The following is a 17305-nucleotide window of genomic DNA, read 5'->3' on the forward strand; positions in this document are numbered from 1 at the left end:
GGGTTTGTGCCAGAACCGCGGTGAACCCTGACGGCCAGCCCCCCTCTCCCAATACTGGTGCCTGTCCGCTGGTGGGTCGAGCGAGCCCCCCTGTGGTGGAGGCAGCTCTAAGCTTTTTAATTTAAATTGTCTCTCTAATTTGAATAAATACACTTTAAATCCATTTACAAGGATCTATTGGAGGGCAAGTCTCATGCCAGCAGCCGCGTAATTCCAGCTCCAGTAGCGTCCACTAAAGCTGGTGCAGTTAAAAAGCTTTTATAAGGATCGAGCTCGGCTGTCCACCGCAAGGCATCCTACTGCCAGTCCGAGCCCCTATGCCTTGGGGTGCCTCCTGATGCTCTTCACTGAGTATCCCGTGGTCCCGAAGCATTTCCTTTGAAAAAATGAAGTGTCCAAACTACAGGTGGTGTAGCTTGCTTAACAGCCGGGATAATCCGCTGACTAGCAGACACTGCTACTAGGCACAAAGTATTTCCTGGGCTAGATGCAGTTAAAAATTTGTAATTAGATACTCTCGTTGGATGCTGAGAAAGCATTCCATAGAGTCTCCTGGCACGCCATATATGATTCTCTTAAAAAGCTTGGGGTAGGGGTCTAGGGGACCCTTTTATAGCCAAAATCACGGCCCTGTATCGCAATACGTCACCTAGGCTGAAGATAAATGGAACTGTAGCACCCTGAGGGCTCGGTTGCTACAGAGGTATTGCACCTCACCCAGAGGTGTGATATCTCACTCTCAGGTAAGGATGTAGTGTGGATCAGGACCCGACACCTGCATGCATTACACCACATTGCCGTGGGGCAGGGCGACCAATATGCCCCTGAGATGGGCACGACAGTCCCTGTCCCTGGCTGGAGTGGGGGGAGGGAACACTGAGGAAGGGGAACCCTGTAGTGCAGGAGCAGGGAGGAAGCAGTTCCTGGGTGCATTGAGAAGGGAGTATAAAAGGTGGGCACCATCTTAGTTCAGTGCAGAGAAGTCTGAGCAGAAGTGGCAGGGAGCAGGGGCTCTGCATGAGCTCTGCTCCGGAGGCGGGCCTAGTAACAGAGGCCCAGGCCTGGAAGAGGGAGAAGGAAGGAAGAGGAGCGGAGAAGGCTCCAGGAACGAGGAACGAAGGGATCTCAGGGGTGCGGACGGGCGAGTCGCCACCGCACGCCCGAATCCACCTGCGTGGAGGGGTCAGGCCAAAGGGGGAGACCGGTCCCCGAAACTAGTGGAGGCAGGAAATGACCCTCAGCTAGAAACAGGAGGCTGTGACATTTTATGTGGCGCAGCCCCTCGCTACACCCGCTAGGAAGGCACCACATAGGGTCAGGGAAACTGGCGCCAAGTTTACCAAGAGGAGGCCCGAGGCAGCCGGACAGAAGGGTTGGTAAGAAAGGCCAGACAAAGGACACACAAAGGGGGTCCTGTGAAGCGCTCCAAAGTTATCTGGGAGTTGTCTGAGCCCCTCACCTGGTGAGCACAGTACGACGTGGGCAGCCGTTACCTGCAGACGTGGTCTGGATAATAAGAACTGTGAGTAAAGGCCCTGGACTGCATCACTGACTCCGTGTCATTACTGCTGCTGCCCTGCACCATCACCCCCATCCTCCGCATACACTGCCCTGAGGCTATACTCCTCCCGTGGGGAGTTATGCTACGCTCTGCTGCACCCACAACACCAGCCTCAGCGGTCTGCCCTGGAGCGGCGGTTCACTCTGACCGCAATCCACGGGTGGCGTAGTCGGACATTTAAACATCAAAACCACATAAATAGTTCCGCCACTGGTTTGACCGCCCTGAGCAACGGAACCGGGTTGCCGCCACGGAGACTACAACCACCAGCATCCACCAAAAAGGGTCCGGCTCCGGGTGTCCCAAGGCCCAGGGGGCGCGTCAGAACATTTTCATCACCTTTCACAATCACCAATGGGACAAGGCAGGGATGTTCTCTGTCCCCTCTCTTATACATCCTAGTGACGGAGCACCTGCTCTCATCAATTCGCCATAACCCCAATATTAGGTGGATTGAGGTGGGAGGCACCGAGTACAAGTGCTCTCTATTTGCTGATGATGTCCTAGTATATATCACTCAATCACATATATCCATCCATGCTGTTATGGCTGAAATAGATCACTTTGTTACATGGTCAAATTTTAAAATCAATGCAGCGAAGTCTGAGGCCCTCGATGTCTCCCTCCCCAAATCCATATAGGATTCCATCCAGTCCAACTTTCCCTTTGCCTGGCCCTCACAGGGTATCAAATACTTAGGAATTCCTATTCATAGAGACCTCTCCCATCTATGTTATCTTAATTTTGGGCCCTTTATTGAACAACTCCATACAGACCACGGTTGGCAAGTTAGAACTGTAAGATTCACTACGTGAACCACTGGTGTTTTGTGGAAAAGCACATGTACACTGTGTTCCAAATTATTATGCAAAAAGTGTTTAGAAGTGATAAGGGAAGAATTTGTTTGTTTGTCAGTTAAACTCATTGATGGTGATGTGTGTCAGGGCTCTTTATATCACTGTAAGCAATTGCAGACACCTGTGCTAATTAGTTTGGCAGGTGTGTCCAATGAAAGGCAAGACTACTTAAGAAGGCTCTCTCACATTATTAAGCAGCCTACATTTTCTGCCAAAATGGGAAAGAAAAAGGATGTGTCGGCTGCTGAGAAGCAACAAATTGTGGAGTGTTTAGGTCAAGGCATGACTACAATCAACATTGTGCGATGATCAGGATGAAGTGTCTTGGCAATCAAGAAGTATGTAGCTGATTCACAGTACACACGTGTGCGTGCTGATAAGGGCAAATTGAGGACTCTTTCCTACAGGCAATTACGTCAGGATGAAAGAGCAGCGGCAAAAAAGCCTTGTCATAGCAGCAGACAAGTTTTTGAAGCTGCTTGTGCCTCCAACGTCCCCCGAACAACAAGATGCAGGGTCCTTCAGAGGTTTGCAGCTGTGCATACGCCATCCTGTCGACCTCCTCTATCCACTTCACACAAGCAGAAACGGCTCCAGTGGGCCAAACATTACATGAAGACTGATTTCAAAACTGTTTTGTTCACGGATGAGTGCCGTGCAGCGCTCGATGGTCCAGATGGATGGAGTGGAGGATGGCTGGTTGATGGACACCCCACGCAAACACGGCTACAGCGCCAACAAGGAGGAGGTGGAGTAATGTTTTGGGCTGGAATCATGGGGAGAGAGATTGTCGGCCCCTTTAGGATCCCTGAAGGCGCTAAAGATGAACTCCATAATGTATGTGGATTTTCTCAAACAGCACTTCCTGCCATGGTTCAAGAAGAAGAACCGTGTATTTCACAGCAAGATCATTTTTCTGCATGATAATGCACCATCTCATGCTGCACATAAAACATCTGCATCTCTGGCTGATATGGGCATAAAAGAGGACAAACTTATGGTGTGACCCCCATGCTCCCCTGACCTCTACCCCATTCAGAACCTTTGGAGCATCATTAAAAGGAGTGTCTATGATGGCGGGAGGCAGTTCACATCTAAGCAACAGCTCTGGGAGGGTATTCTGTCCTCATGCAAAACAATTGAAGCAGAAACCATCCAAAACCTGACAAATTCAATGGACGAGAGAGTTCAGAAGCTCCTTTCGAACAAGGGGTCCTATGTGAAAATGTAACATCACCTAGAATAAAGTTTTGAGTTGAAAACTGTTTGATTTGAGTTTCTAACAACCTGCTAATGCTTATAATTTCAAAAATGACCATTTTTTTGGTCTTTATTAAAATGAAAAGGTTGATCGAAAAGTTTGGGGGATCTAAGAGTGTGGCAACCCAGTAGTCATGATTACTTCGAATTCTGACAATATGAGGGTCATGCTGCAGGTAGTGCAGCAAGAAGGCACTTATGTGTCTTGCGCATCTCGGAGCCCCAAAATTATTTTCCGGGCTAGATGCAGCTAAAAATTATTATTAATTTTAAATCTGGTGAAGCTTTAGTATAGATGGCCTAATAGGATCAGTGCTGCACACTGCTACAAAGCCCAAATTATTTTCCAGTCAAGATACAGATAAACATGATTAGTAATTTTAAATCTGGTGGAGCTTATTATAGATGGCCTAATAGAATCAGTGCTGCACACTGCTACAAAGCCCAAATTATTTTCCAGCCAAGATACAGATAAACATGATTAGTAATTTGAAAGCTTAAAACGGTTGGTAGGGTGATTTTAACCAATCATCAAGCTTTTACTCTCCCCAGGATGACACAGGGGTAGAAAAGTCGTTTCGGATCCATGATTTGTTCATCTTTATGAACGTGAGTCTGTCTACATTATCAGTGGAGAGCCGCGTGCGCTTATCTGTCAGCACACCACCAGCAGCGCTGAACACACGTTCAGACAGAACGCTGGCTGCGGGGCATGACAAGATCTCCAAGGCGTAAGTGGCTAGCTCCGGCCATTTATCCAGATTGGAAGCCCAAAAAGAGCAAGGGTCCAGTGACACAGTCGTGGCTTCAATGTTTACTTGGAGATACTCCTGTACCATCGTCTCTAGGCGTTGACTATGTGTCAGACTTCTTGTCTCCTGTGGCCTTGCAAAGGATGGGCTAAAAAAGTGGTGAAATGATTCCGCAAAATTGATGTTACCAGCAGATACTGTGGTTCTGTTACGGTTTGAGTGCTGAACACTTGACGGTCCCACGGTTGGCAAGTTGGAACTGTGAGATTCACTACGTGCACCACTGGTATTTTGTGGAAAAGCACATGTAAGATTCTGCAACAGTCTCTGCTGATACTCCTGCATGCGTGCATCCCTTTCTATGGCAGGAATAATTTCTGCAAATTTACTTTTGTACCGGGGATCTAACAGTGTGGCAACCCAGTAGTCAGGATTATTTCTAATTCTCACAATTCGAGGGTCATGTTGCAGGTAGTGCAGCAAGAAGGCATTCATGTGTGTTGCGCATCCAGGAGCACCAAGTCCCTGTTGTGTTGGTGGCGAGGTAACAATCATGCTTCCTTCCTCTGTCCTCTCCCCCCAACCTCGCACAACAGAAATGTGATCAAGGTCTCCCTCATCTGATGAGTCTTCCATCAGTTCGTCCTCCACTTCTTCCTGGGCCCCTGCACCTTCCTCACTAGTTTGGCTGCTACCATGCGCCCTGGACCTTGCAGATGTTAGCCCTTCCGCATACAACTCCTCCTCCTCTACTTCCTCCACCTCCTCTTGTGCCACCACCTGACTCCGAATTCTGTTTAACATGTGCTCCAGCATGTAAATCACCGGAATAGTCATGCTGATAATGGCATCGTCAGCACTAAACATCTTCGTCGCCATTTCAAAACTGTGCAGAAGGGTGCATAGGTCCCTGATCTGAGACCACTCCTCCAGCGTGATTTGCCCCACCTCTGGATCTCGTTGGCCCAGGCTATACGTCAGAACGTATTACACCAGGGCTTGTCGGTGCTGCCACAGTCGCTGCAACATGTGCAGAGTTGAATTCCACCGGGTAGGCACATCGCATTTTAGCCGGTGAAGTGGCAGGCCCAACGACTTCTGTAGAGATGTAAGTCGCTGAGCTGCGGGATGCGAACGGCGAAAGTGAGCACACAGCGACCGTGCCCTCTGCAGAAGGCCATCTAGTCTGGGATAGTGGGCTAAAAATTCAAGGCACGTGTGTGACATTGCCCCGGCGAAGGGCCGCACCCAGGTTTGCAGCATTGTCGCACACGGCCTTCCCTGGTTTCAGGTCCAGTGGAGACAACCATTCATGAAATTGGTTCTCCAGAGCTGACCACAACTCCTCAGCTGTGTGACTCACATTTTTCAGACATTTCAATGTAAAAACCGCCTGATGACGTTGAGCCCTACTGCCAGCATAGTAAGGAGGTGTGCAGGATCCCTTCTGCGCAGTTAGAAAGCTTGTGGCATGACCAGACAGGCTTTGGGTGCAGGTGGAAGACCGAGAGGAGGTTGAGGAGGCAGAAGCAGTGGAGGAACTTTGACATAAAGAGGATTGACGCACAACTCGTGGGGACGGCAAGACTTGGACAGCAGCCCCTTGTCCTGCTGTCACCATAGTTACCCAGTGCCCAGTCAGCGACATGTAACGCCCCTGTCCATGCCTACTCATCCAAGTGTCTGTGGTGAAATGCACCCTGTCACACACAGAGTTTCTCAAAGAAGCGGTGATGTTGTGTGCGACATGCTGGTGGAGCGCAGGCACACCTTTCTTTGAGAAGTAGTGCCGACTGGGCATCTGGTACTGGGGCACTGCGACGGACATAAGGTCTCGAAAATCCTCTGTGTCCACCAGGCGGAAAGGCAGCATTTCTGTAGCCAAGATCTTGCAGATGGTGAAATTCAACCTCTTAGCTTTCTCATGGCTAGGAGGAAATGGTCTTTTACTTGTCCACATCTGAGGGACCGAGGGCTGGCTATTGTGCTTAGACGGGGTTGATAAGGGTGTCCCCGGCAAACTGCCGGTCTGTGAGGAAGATGCAGGCGGACATGTTAGGTTGCCTTGATCCAAAGGTGGTGCTATCGATGTCGGACAGCGCTCAACACCAGCTGGTGTTACCACCTCCAAAGAAAATGATGACCTGCCAATCACGCTGGCTGTTGCGGGTAAAGAGGTGGCAGGTCTGCGCCCCAAAACAGGTGTGACTGCTGTCCCCCCAGTCACAGAGGATGAAGAGGCCGCGGATGCACAAGATATGGCAGACGGTGGTTGGCCCGGCCGGCTAGGCCGCATTGTAGCACACTGAGCTTCCCACTGCAACTTATGCTTCATGTCCATGTGCCGGTTCATGCATGAAGTACTCAAACTATGTATTTTTTGGCCTCTACTTAGCTTTTGCTGACAAATGTTACAGATAACACGAGTTGGGTCATCTTTATCGATCTGAAAAAATGCCCAGGCTATGCAAGGCTTAGCACCCATGCGACCTGAAGAGCCACCATGACTTGTGGTGAGAGGCAGAGTTGTGTTTGAGGATGCAGTTGTTGACGTGCTTCCAGTACTACGTCTCTGTCCAGGAAGGCGCAACCTGACCTCGTCGTCACTAGCATCTTCCTCCACCTCCTCTGCTGACCTCATCTCTTGGCTGACTGTGGGTTGACAGTAAGTGGGATCTCCAACCTCATCATCATCACCCTGTGCGTTATCACACCCGTCGTCCTCAGAGCCAACCTGTTCCTGCCCTGACAAAAAACTAAAGTTGTCGCTCCAATCAGGTATTTGAGTCTTATCATCGTCTTCCTCATTGTCTCCACCAACAGGAGTTACAGTTTGGGAATGAGGGTCTACATTATGGTCAGAACCTTCTGCGTCTGGTCCTGGATCCGACTCATAAAGATTCTGGGCATCAGTGCAGATCATTTCCTCGTCTGGATTCACAGAAGCGCTGCAGTCGACCTCTGATTCCCAGGCTATAGTATGAGTAAACAGCTCTGCAGACTCAACCATCTGTTCTACCTCATACTCAGACGGGCAGCTGGAGATTTGGGAGCTGTGAGGAAGCAAGTGCGATTGGGGTGACACCTTTGAGGACTGGAGTATTTGTGATGTTGAAGTTGATGTGGAGGAGAGCCCACTTAAAGGAGCACTTGATATCCGTTGAAGCACCTGCTGTTTTTGTGCCTCATCTGGAATTTGTAGCGATTGGCGTGGCCGTAAGAAAGGGATCTTATCACATTGTCCGCTAAAAGAAGTAGACATTTTAATTTGGCTGGAAGATGGTCTTTCTTCTGCAGATGTTACTGTTGCTTTAACACCTACCCCACGGACACAACCTTTTTTCCCCTTCCCAACACGCCTATTCCCCTTTCCACCAGCAGCAGGCCTTTTTCCACTCATTTTGGTGGTTAACTAATTAACAACTCTGGAGTTGTTTGCACAAAAAAACAATGGATGGGAACCGAGCAGAGCTGAGTGGCCAAACTGTGGTATTAGGCCAAAACTATTGGCTGGGTTAGATGGAGAAAAAAATTATATTCAATTTGCAACCTGATGGAGGTCAGTATAGATGGACTAATAGAGAAAGTCCCACACACTTCTAGAAGGCCAAATATTTTTTCAGAGCTAGATGCAGAAAAAAATATATTCAGTTTGCAACCTGATGGAGGTCTGTATAGATGGATTAATAGAACAAGTCCCACACACAGCTAGAAGCCCAATATTTTTTCAGAGGTAGATGCAGAAAAAAATATATTCAGTTTGCAACCTGATGGAGGTCAGTATAGATGGACTAATACAACAAGTCCCACACACAGCTAGAAGCCCAATATTTTTTCAGAGGTAGATGCAGAAAAAAATATATTCAGTTTGCAACCTGATGGAGGTCTGTATAGATGGATTAATAGAACAAGTCCCACACACAGCTAGAAGCCCAATATTTTTTCAGAGGTAGATAAAGAAAAAAATATATGCAGTTTGCAACCTGATGGAGGTCAGTATAGATGGACTAATACAACAAGTCCCACACACAGCTAGAAGCCCAATATTTTTTCAGAGCTAGATGCAGAAAAAAATTATATTCAATTTGCAACCTGATGGAGGTCAGTATAGATGGACTAATAGAATGATGCTATGCCCAAAAGATTTTACTTCACTAGGTGCAGTAAAAAAATTGGTATTCTATACACAGGTGGTATATCTTGCAACACAGATAGGCTACTCCACTGACTAACACACTCTGCAATAGGCCAAAAAGGATTAGCTTTGCTAGATTCAGCCAAATGCTGTGAAAAAAACTTGCACAGCACTGGCACAGACCTGCCTGGCAAAAACTGATAGGAACTGATGTAACCTAGTCCTGAAAAGGACTGCAATTACAATTAGTCTTTACTCCCACAATCTATCTATTTAAGAGCACAGACCTGCCTGATAAAAGTCGTAGGAAATGCTGTAACCTAGTCCTTAAAAGGACTGCAATCACAACTATTCCCTACTCCCAAGCTATCTGTAGATTTGTGCGAAAATTGGCTTGAAATTAACAAGGTATAGCGCACACAGCAACAGCGGTGCCGTCTAACACGCAGCTGCAGCAGTGAGAAAATGGTGGCGACGGGGAAAATGGCTTGGTCTTGTAGGGCAAGGACATGTGACATACACTGCCAATGAAACATGCCCTTGCTTGTGTGAAAAAAAGCACTTCGCTCCGTGTGTGCGCTGCTGATAGGCTGACAGATTGCACCTCCCCACTGTAAATGCGGGAAAGAGAAAAAAAAAATGGAGATCTTCATTGGTCCTGCAGAGATCCATCCCCTGCCCCTCCCCCCACCCCGCTGTACACTCAAACTGCGTATTAACATTAATTTTCATCATTACTGAGAAAAAATCCAGTTATGATTTTGGTGCACGAACAGTTATCGAACATAACCTCGAACAGCCGAATTTTTCTCAAATTGTTCGTGTTCGCCGAACAGCTCGAACACCGCCCAAAACAGCTCGAATTTGAGATTGGCGAACAGTTCGAGTCGAACAACGCTCATCTCTACTGGGATAACAGCAGGCTTGAAAGGATTGTTAAGAAAAGCCCATTCAAAAATTTGGGGGAGATTCGTAAGGAGTGGACTGCTGCTGGAGTCATTGCTTCAAGAGCCACCACACACAGACGTGTCGCATTCCCTGTGTCAAGCTACTCATGACCAATAGACAACGTCAGAAGCGTCTTACCTGGGCCAAGGAGAAAAAGACCTGGACTGATGCTCAGTGGTCCAAGGTATTGTTTTCAGATTAAAGTAAATTTTGCATTTCATTTGGAAATCAATGTCCCAGAGTCTGGAGGAAGAGTGGAGAGGCCACAATCCAACCTGCTTGAGGTCTAGTGTGAAGTTTCCACAATCAGTAATGGTTTGGGGAGCCATGTCATCTGCTGGTGTAGGTCCACTGTGTTTTATCAAGACCAAAGTCAGAACAGCCATCTACGTGGAAATTTTAGAGCACTTCATGCTTCCCTCTGCCGACAAGCTTTTTGGAGATGGAAATGTCATTCTCCAGCAGGACTTGGCCCCTGTCCACACGGCCAAAAGTACCAATACCTGGTGTAAAAACAACAGTATCACTGTGCTTGATTGGCAGCAAACTCGCCTGATCATAACCCCATAGAGAATCTATCGGGTATTGTCAAGAGGAAGATGAGAGACACCAGACCCAACAATGCAGACGAGCTGATGGCTGCTATCAAAGCCACCTGGGCTTCCATAACACCTCAGCAGTGCCACAGGATGATCGCCTCCATGCCACATTGCCGCATTGATGCAGTAATTGATGCAAAAGGAGCCCCGACCAAGTATTGAGGGCATTTACTGACCATACATTTCAGTAAGCCAACATTTCGGATTTTAATAACATTTTTCAAGCTGTTGTTGTAAAGTATTCTAATTTACTGAGATAATGACTGCTGTGTTTTCATTGGCTGTAAGCCATAATCATCAACATTAACAGAAATAAGCACTTGAAATAGATCACTCTGTGTGTAATGACTCTATATAATATACGAGTTTCACTTTTTGTATTGAAGAACTCAAATTAACAGTTTGATGATATTCTAATTTAGTGAGAAGCACTTGTACCTTAAATAAATAGCAGTGTGATTTGTGTTAACACTGAGGACCAGGAATCACTGCAATATACTGCAGATAATGAAAAGCAGATGAGAAATGAACTCACCATTTACTGTGCGTCACGTGTCAGCCATAGGTTTATGTAGAGTTCTGACGATGTAATATGCAGCTGCACCATTTCTGCAAACACTGTGGCCTGTAATATAATCAGCAGCTTGTAATAAGTAGCAATGTGATTCCTAGAAACATTGAGGACTGGGATAACACCGGACACTGTAATATGCTACAGACAGAAAACTTGTAAGAAATGAACTCGCCATTTAATGTGCTCCATGTGTTTTCCATAAATAATAAGTACAGATACAGCCCTGAAAACTGTAATGTACTGTACATCTGCATGGTTTACATACACACTGTGGACTGTAATATAAGAAGCAGCCTGTAATAAGCAGCAATGTCATTTGTAGAAACAATGAAGACCAGGAATACAGTGGCTTTGAAAGTATTCAACCCCTCGACTTTTTACTTATTTTGTTACATTACAACCTGTGCTTAAATACTTTTGTAATCCGATTTGTGTGTGATACATCCGCACTAAATAGTCTAAATTAATGAAGTGAGAAAAATATAGGCATACATTTAAATTTATGGGATCAAATAAACAAAAATTGGCATGTGCATATGTATTCCCCCTTTTGCTATGTAGTCTCTTAAAACGTCTGGTGCAAGCAATTACTTTCATAGGTCACGTGCTTAGTAAAAGGAAGTCCGCCTGTGTGCAATGTAAGTGTCCCATGGTCTGTCAGTATATACACTTTACCTTTTCTGAAAAGTAACAGAGGCTTCAACACCATTAAGCAAGAGGCACCGCTTACCAAACAACACCATGAAGACCAAGGAGATCCCCAAACATGTCAGGGACAAAGTTGTTGAGAAGTACAAGTCAGGGTTGGGTTATAGAAAAAATATCCCAATCTCCAAGGATTACCCGGAGCACCATCTAATCCATTATAATCAAATGGAAAAAACCTGGTACCACAACAAACCTGCCAAGAGAGGGTCACCCACCAAAACTCTCAGCCCGGACAAGGAGGGCATTAATCCGAGAGGCAGCACAGAGGCCGAATGTAACCCTGAAGGAGCTGCAGAGTTCCCAAGCAGAGACTGGAGTATCTGTGCATATGACCACAATAAGCCGTACGCTCCATAGAGTAGGCCTTTATGAAAGAGTGAGCAGAAAAAAATCTTTACAAACATACAAAAATTGTAATGCTCAGTTGAGTTTGCTTAAAGACATGTCGGAGGCTCCCCGAATGAATGGAGGAAGGTGCTGTGGTCAGATGAGACCAAAATTTAACTTTTTGGCCACCAAGGCAAACGCTATGTGTGGCACCAAACCAACAAAGGTCATCACCCCAAGACCATCAACCATGTTTTTTGGCAGCAAGGACAGGGAAAATGTTCTGAGTCGAGGGGAAAGATGGATGGTAAGAAATACAGGGAGATTCTTTAGCAAAACCTGTTTCAGTCTGTCAGTAATTTGAAACTAGGACGGAGGTTCACTTTCCAACAAGACAATGACCTAAAGCATACTGGTAAAGTAACACTCGAGTGGTTTAAGGGGAAACGTGTAAATGTTTTGGAGTGGCCTAGTCAAAGCCCAGACCTTAATCCAATTGAGAATCTATGGTCAGACTTGAAGATTGCTGTTCACCAGAGGAAACCATCTAACTTGAAGGAGCTGAAGCCGTTTTGCCTTAAGGAATAGGCAACAATCCAGTGGCAAGATGTGGAAAGCTCATAGAGACGTATCCAAAGCAACTTGCAGCTATAATTGCCGCAAAAGGAGGCTCTACAAAGTACTGACTTTAGGGGGGTGAATAGTTATGCACGCTGAAGTTTTCAGTTATTTTGTTCTATTTGTTTGCTTCACAATAAAAAGAACACCAAATGTTCACAATTGTAGTCATGTTCTTTACATGAACTGATGTAAACCCTCAGAAAAAAAAAAGAGATTCCCGGTGGTGAGGTAGTAAAACATGAAAAATGCCGGGGAGGAGGGGGGCCGTTGAATACATTTGCAAGCCACTGTAACTACGGACACAGTAATATGCTGCAGAACAACAAAAACGCAAGAGAAAATGAACTCACCATTTAGTGTACTGCATGTTTTCTCCATAACTCTATGTACAGGGACAGCCGTGATACTGTAATTTACATGCAATGTGCAGCAGCGTGATTTCCATACACACTACGGACTGTAATTTAAGCAGCAGCATTTAATGAGCAGCAATGTAATTTACATATGCACTGAGGACCAGGATCACTCCCGACACTGGAAAATGCTTCAGACAAGAAAAGGCACATGGATAATGCCCTCACTATTTAATATGTTGCACGTTTTCCACCAGCACTGAACAGCCTTGACATTGCAAAATACATGTAATAACATCAGCATGATTTCCATACATTATGCATAGGGCGCCCCCCCTGCCACAGTAATATACATGTAATGCACAGTGAAACTTCCTTACTCTGTAGACAAGGCACCCCCTTGGCAGTGTGATATACGTGTAGTATGCAGGAATGGGATTTAAATGCATTGTCCACAGGGCACCCACCCCCTGCTCTGTGTAATATGCTAAAGACAACAAAAAGCAAATGGTAAAATGAATATCCCATTTTACTTGCTGCAGTGTATTATCTATAGCTGCTGTGAAGTGGGAAACACTCATATAATACATATATACTCGATAAGACAACAAAGGAACACTCCACTTTGAAAAATGGACCATACAATGGGGAAAAAAAGTATTTTGTCAGCCACCAATTGTGCAAGTTCTCCCACTTTAAAAGATGAGAGGCCTGTAATTGACATCATAGGTCGACCTCAACTATGAGACACAAAATGAGAAAACAAATCCTGAAAATCACATTGTCTGATTTGGAAAGAAATTGTTTTCAAATTTTGGTGGAAAATAAGTATTTGGTCAATAACAAACAAGCAAGATTTCTGGCTCTCACAGACCTGTAACTTCTTTAAGAGGCTCCTCTGTCCTCCACTCATTACCTGTAGTACTGGCTCCTCTGTCCTCCACTCATTACCTGTAGTACTGGCTCCTCTGTCCTCCACTCATTACCTGTAGTACTGGCTCCTCTTTCCTCCACTCATTACCTGTAGTACTGGCTCCTCTGTCCTCCACTCATTACCTGTAGTACTGGCTCCTCTGTCCTCCACTCATTACCTGTAGTACTGGCACCTGTTTGAACTTGTTATCAGTATAAAAGACGCCTGTCCGCAACCTCAAACAGTCACACTCCAAACTCCACTATGGTGAAGACCAAAGAGCTGTCGAATGACACCAGAAACAAAATTGTAGCCCTGCACCAGGCTGGGAAGACTGAATCTGCAATAGGCAAGCAGCTTGGTGTGAAGAAATCAACTGTGGGAGCAATAATTAGAAAATGGGACAATCTCCCTCGATCTGGGGCTCCACACAAGACCTCACCCCGTGGGGTCAAAATGATCTCAAGAACAGTGAGCAAAAATCCCATAACCACACATGGGACCTAGTGAATGACCTGCAGAGAGCCGGAACCAACATTACACAGGCTCAGATCCTGCAGTGCCAGACGTGTCCACCTGCTTAAGCCATTACATGTCCGGGCACGTCTGAAGTTTGCTAGAGAGGATTTGGATGATCCAGAAGAGTATTGGGAGAATGTCATATGGTCAGATGAAACCAAAGTAGAACTGTTTGGTAAAAACACAACTCGTCGTGTTTGGAGGAGAAAGAATGCTGAGTTGCATCCAAAGAACACCATACCTACTGTGAAGCATGGGGGTGGCAACATCATGCTTTGGGGCTATTTCTGTGCCAAGGAACCAGGACGACTGATCCATGTACATGAAAGAATGAATGGGGCCATGTATCGTGAGATTTTGAGTGCAAACCTCCTTCCATCAGCAAGGGCATTGAAGATGAAATGTGGCTGGGTCTTTCAGCATGACAATGATGCCAAGTACACCGCCAAGGCAACGAAGGACTAGCTTCAAAAGAAGCATTTCAAGGCCCTGGAGTGGCCTAGCCAGTGTCCAGATCTATACCCTATAGAAAACTTTGGAGGGAGTTGAAAGTCTGTGTTGCCCAGCGACAGCCCCAAAACATCACTGCTCTAGAGGAGATCTGCATAGACGAATGGGCCAACATACCAGCAACAGTGTGTGCCAACCTTGTGAAGACTTACAGAAAACGTTTGACCTCTGTCATTGCCAACAAAGGATATATAACAAAGTATTGAGATGAACTTTTGTAATTGACCAAATACTTATTTTCCACCAAAATTTGAAAAAAAATTCTTTCCAAATCAGACAATGTGATTTTCAGGATTTTTTCTCTCATTTTGTCTCATAGTTGAGGTCGACCTATGTCAATTACAGGCCTCGCTCATCTTTTTAAGTGGGAGAACTTGCACAATTGGTGGCTGACTAAATACTTTTTTCCCCACTGTAGCTTGTAAATGCAAGATGCACCCTCCTGAAATAGCTACACGTCCTAGTCCACACCACCATATAAAGAACCACGCTGAGTAAAATGTAAAGAAAACAAGAATGCAATGCTCTAAAACTCTCTTATAGCCATATCTTATTCAAAACATACAACACAGATCAGAAGTTGAAAATGTTTCCATTTTAGCTGTAAAAATTTAATTATTTAGAAATTGATGGCAACAACACATCCCTAAAAGTTGGGACAGGGCCATGTCTACCATTGTGTAGCATGCACTCACTCTTCTTTTCACAACAGTCTGTAAACATCTGGGAAGTGAGGAGAACAATTGCTGGAGATTTGAGAAAGGAATGTCGTCTTATTCTTGTCTGTTGTAGGATTCTATTCCACAGTCCTGGGTCATCTCTGCTGGATTTTTCATTTCATAATGCCCTGGACTGCAGGCAGGTAAGTTCATCATCTGAACTCTTTTTCTGTGAAGAGTCCAGATGGATGCAGTATGGGATTTAGCATTGTCTTGCTGAATTATATGTTGCTTGGATGGTAGCATATGTTGTACTAAAACCTTTATATAATACTCAACATTGATGGTACCTATCAAGATGTGACACCTGTGCATGCCATAGGCACTAATGCAATCCCATACCATAAGAATGCAGTGGCAAACCTATGGTAAGCAGTGCCCTCCTGGTGGGCACGAGCGTCATTTCCCCAGCACTGCTGCCGTCACCACTTTCCTCAGCCCACGCGCCATCCCTCTTTCATTAGCGCACAGCCTGATGGGAGGGCACACGGCCTGATGGGAAGGCACGCGTACAGAGGAGAGTGGCAGCGGCACTAATTCTGCGGTAACGTGCGCGCTGGAGAGATGGTGTGTAGGCCCACAGTCAGGACTGCGCTATATGAAGAGACCAGATAGTGTTGTGAGGGGCAGAGGTATTTAATCTGGGGCCTTTAAACAGTATGGAGAATCATGTGGGGCCATTGTACAGTATGGAGCATCATGTGGGGTCATTATACAGTATGGAGCATAATGTGGGGCCATTGTACAGCATGGAGCATCATGTGGGGCCATTATACAGTATGGAGCATCATTAGGGGCTTTTATACAGTATGGAGCACTATGTGGGGCCATTATACAGTATGGAGCATCATGTGGGGCCATTATACTGTATGGAGCATCATGTGGGGCTGTTATACAGTATGGAGCATCATATGGGGCCATTATACAGAATGGAGCATCATGAGGGGCCATTATACAGTACGGAGCATCATGTGGGGCCATTATACTGTATGGAGCATCATGTGGGGCCGTTATACAGTATGGAGCATCATGTGTGGCCATTATACAGTATGGAGCATCATTAGGGGCTTTTATACAGTATAGAGCACTATGTGGGGCCATTATACAGTATGGAGCATCATGTGGGGCCATTATACAGTATGGAGCATCATGTGGGGCCATTATAAAGTATGGAGCATCATGCGGGGCCGTTATAGACTATGGAGCATCATGTGGGGCCATTATACAGTATGGAGCATCATTAGGGGCTTTTATACAGTATGGAGCACTATGTGGGGCCATTATACAGTATGGAGCATCATGTGGGGCCATTATACTGTATTGAGCATCATGTGGGGCCGTTATACAGTATGGAGCATCATGTGGGGCCATTATACAGTATGGAGCATGATGAGGGGCCATTATACAGTATGGAGCATCATGTGGGGCCATTATAAAGTATGGAGCATCATGTGGGGCCTTTATAAAGTATGGAGCACTATATGGGGCTATTATACAGTATGGAGCATCATATGGGGTCATTATACAGTATGGAACATCATGCAGGGCAATTATACAGTATGGAGCATCATGTGGGGCCATTATACAGTATGGAGCATGATGAGGGGCCATTATACAGTATGGAGCATCATTTGGGGCCATTATAAAGTATAGAGCATCATGTGGGGCCTTTATAAAGTATGGAGCACTATATGGGGCTATTATACAGTATGGAGCATCATAAGGGGCCATTATACAGTATGGAGCATCATGTGGGGCCATTATATAGTATGGAGCACTATATGGGACTATTATACTGTATGGAGCATCATCTGGGGTCATTATACAGCATGGAGCATCATGTGGGGCCATTATACTGTATGGAGCATCATGTGGGGCCACTATACAGTATGGAGCATCATATGGGGCCATTATACTGTATGGAGCATCATCTGGGGTCATTATATAGT

Source organism: Phyllobates terribilis, unplaced genomic scaffold, assembly GCF_046119375.1.
Source record: "Phyllobates terribilis strain yellow unplaced genomic scaffold, ASM4611937v1 Scaffold_237__1_contigs__length_3040347, whole genome shotgun sequence".
Lineage (NCBI taxonomy): Eukaryota > Metazoa > Chordata > Amphibia > Anura > Dendrobatidae > Phyllobates > Phyllobates terribilis.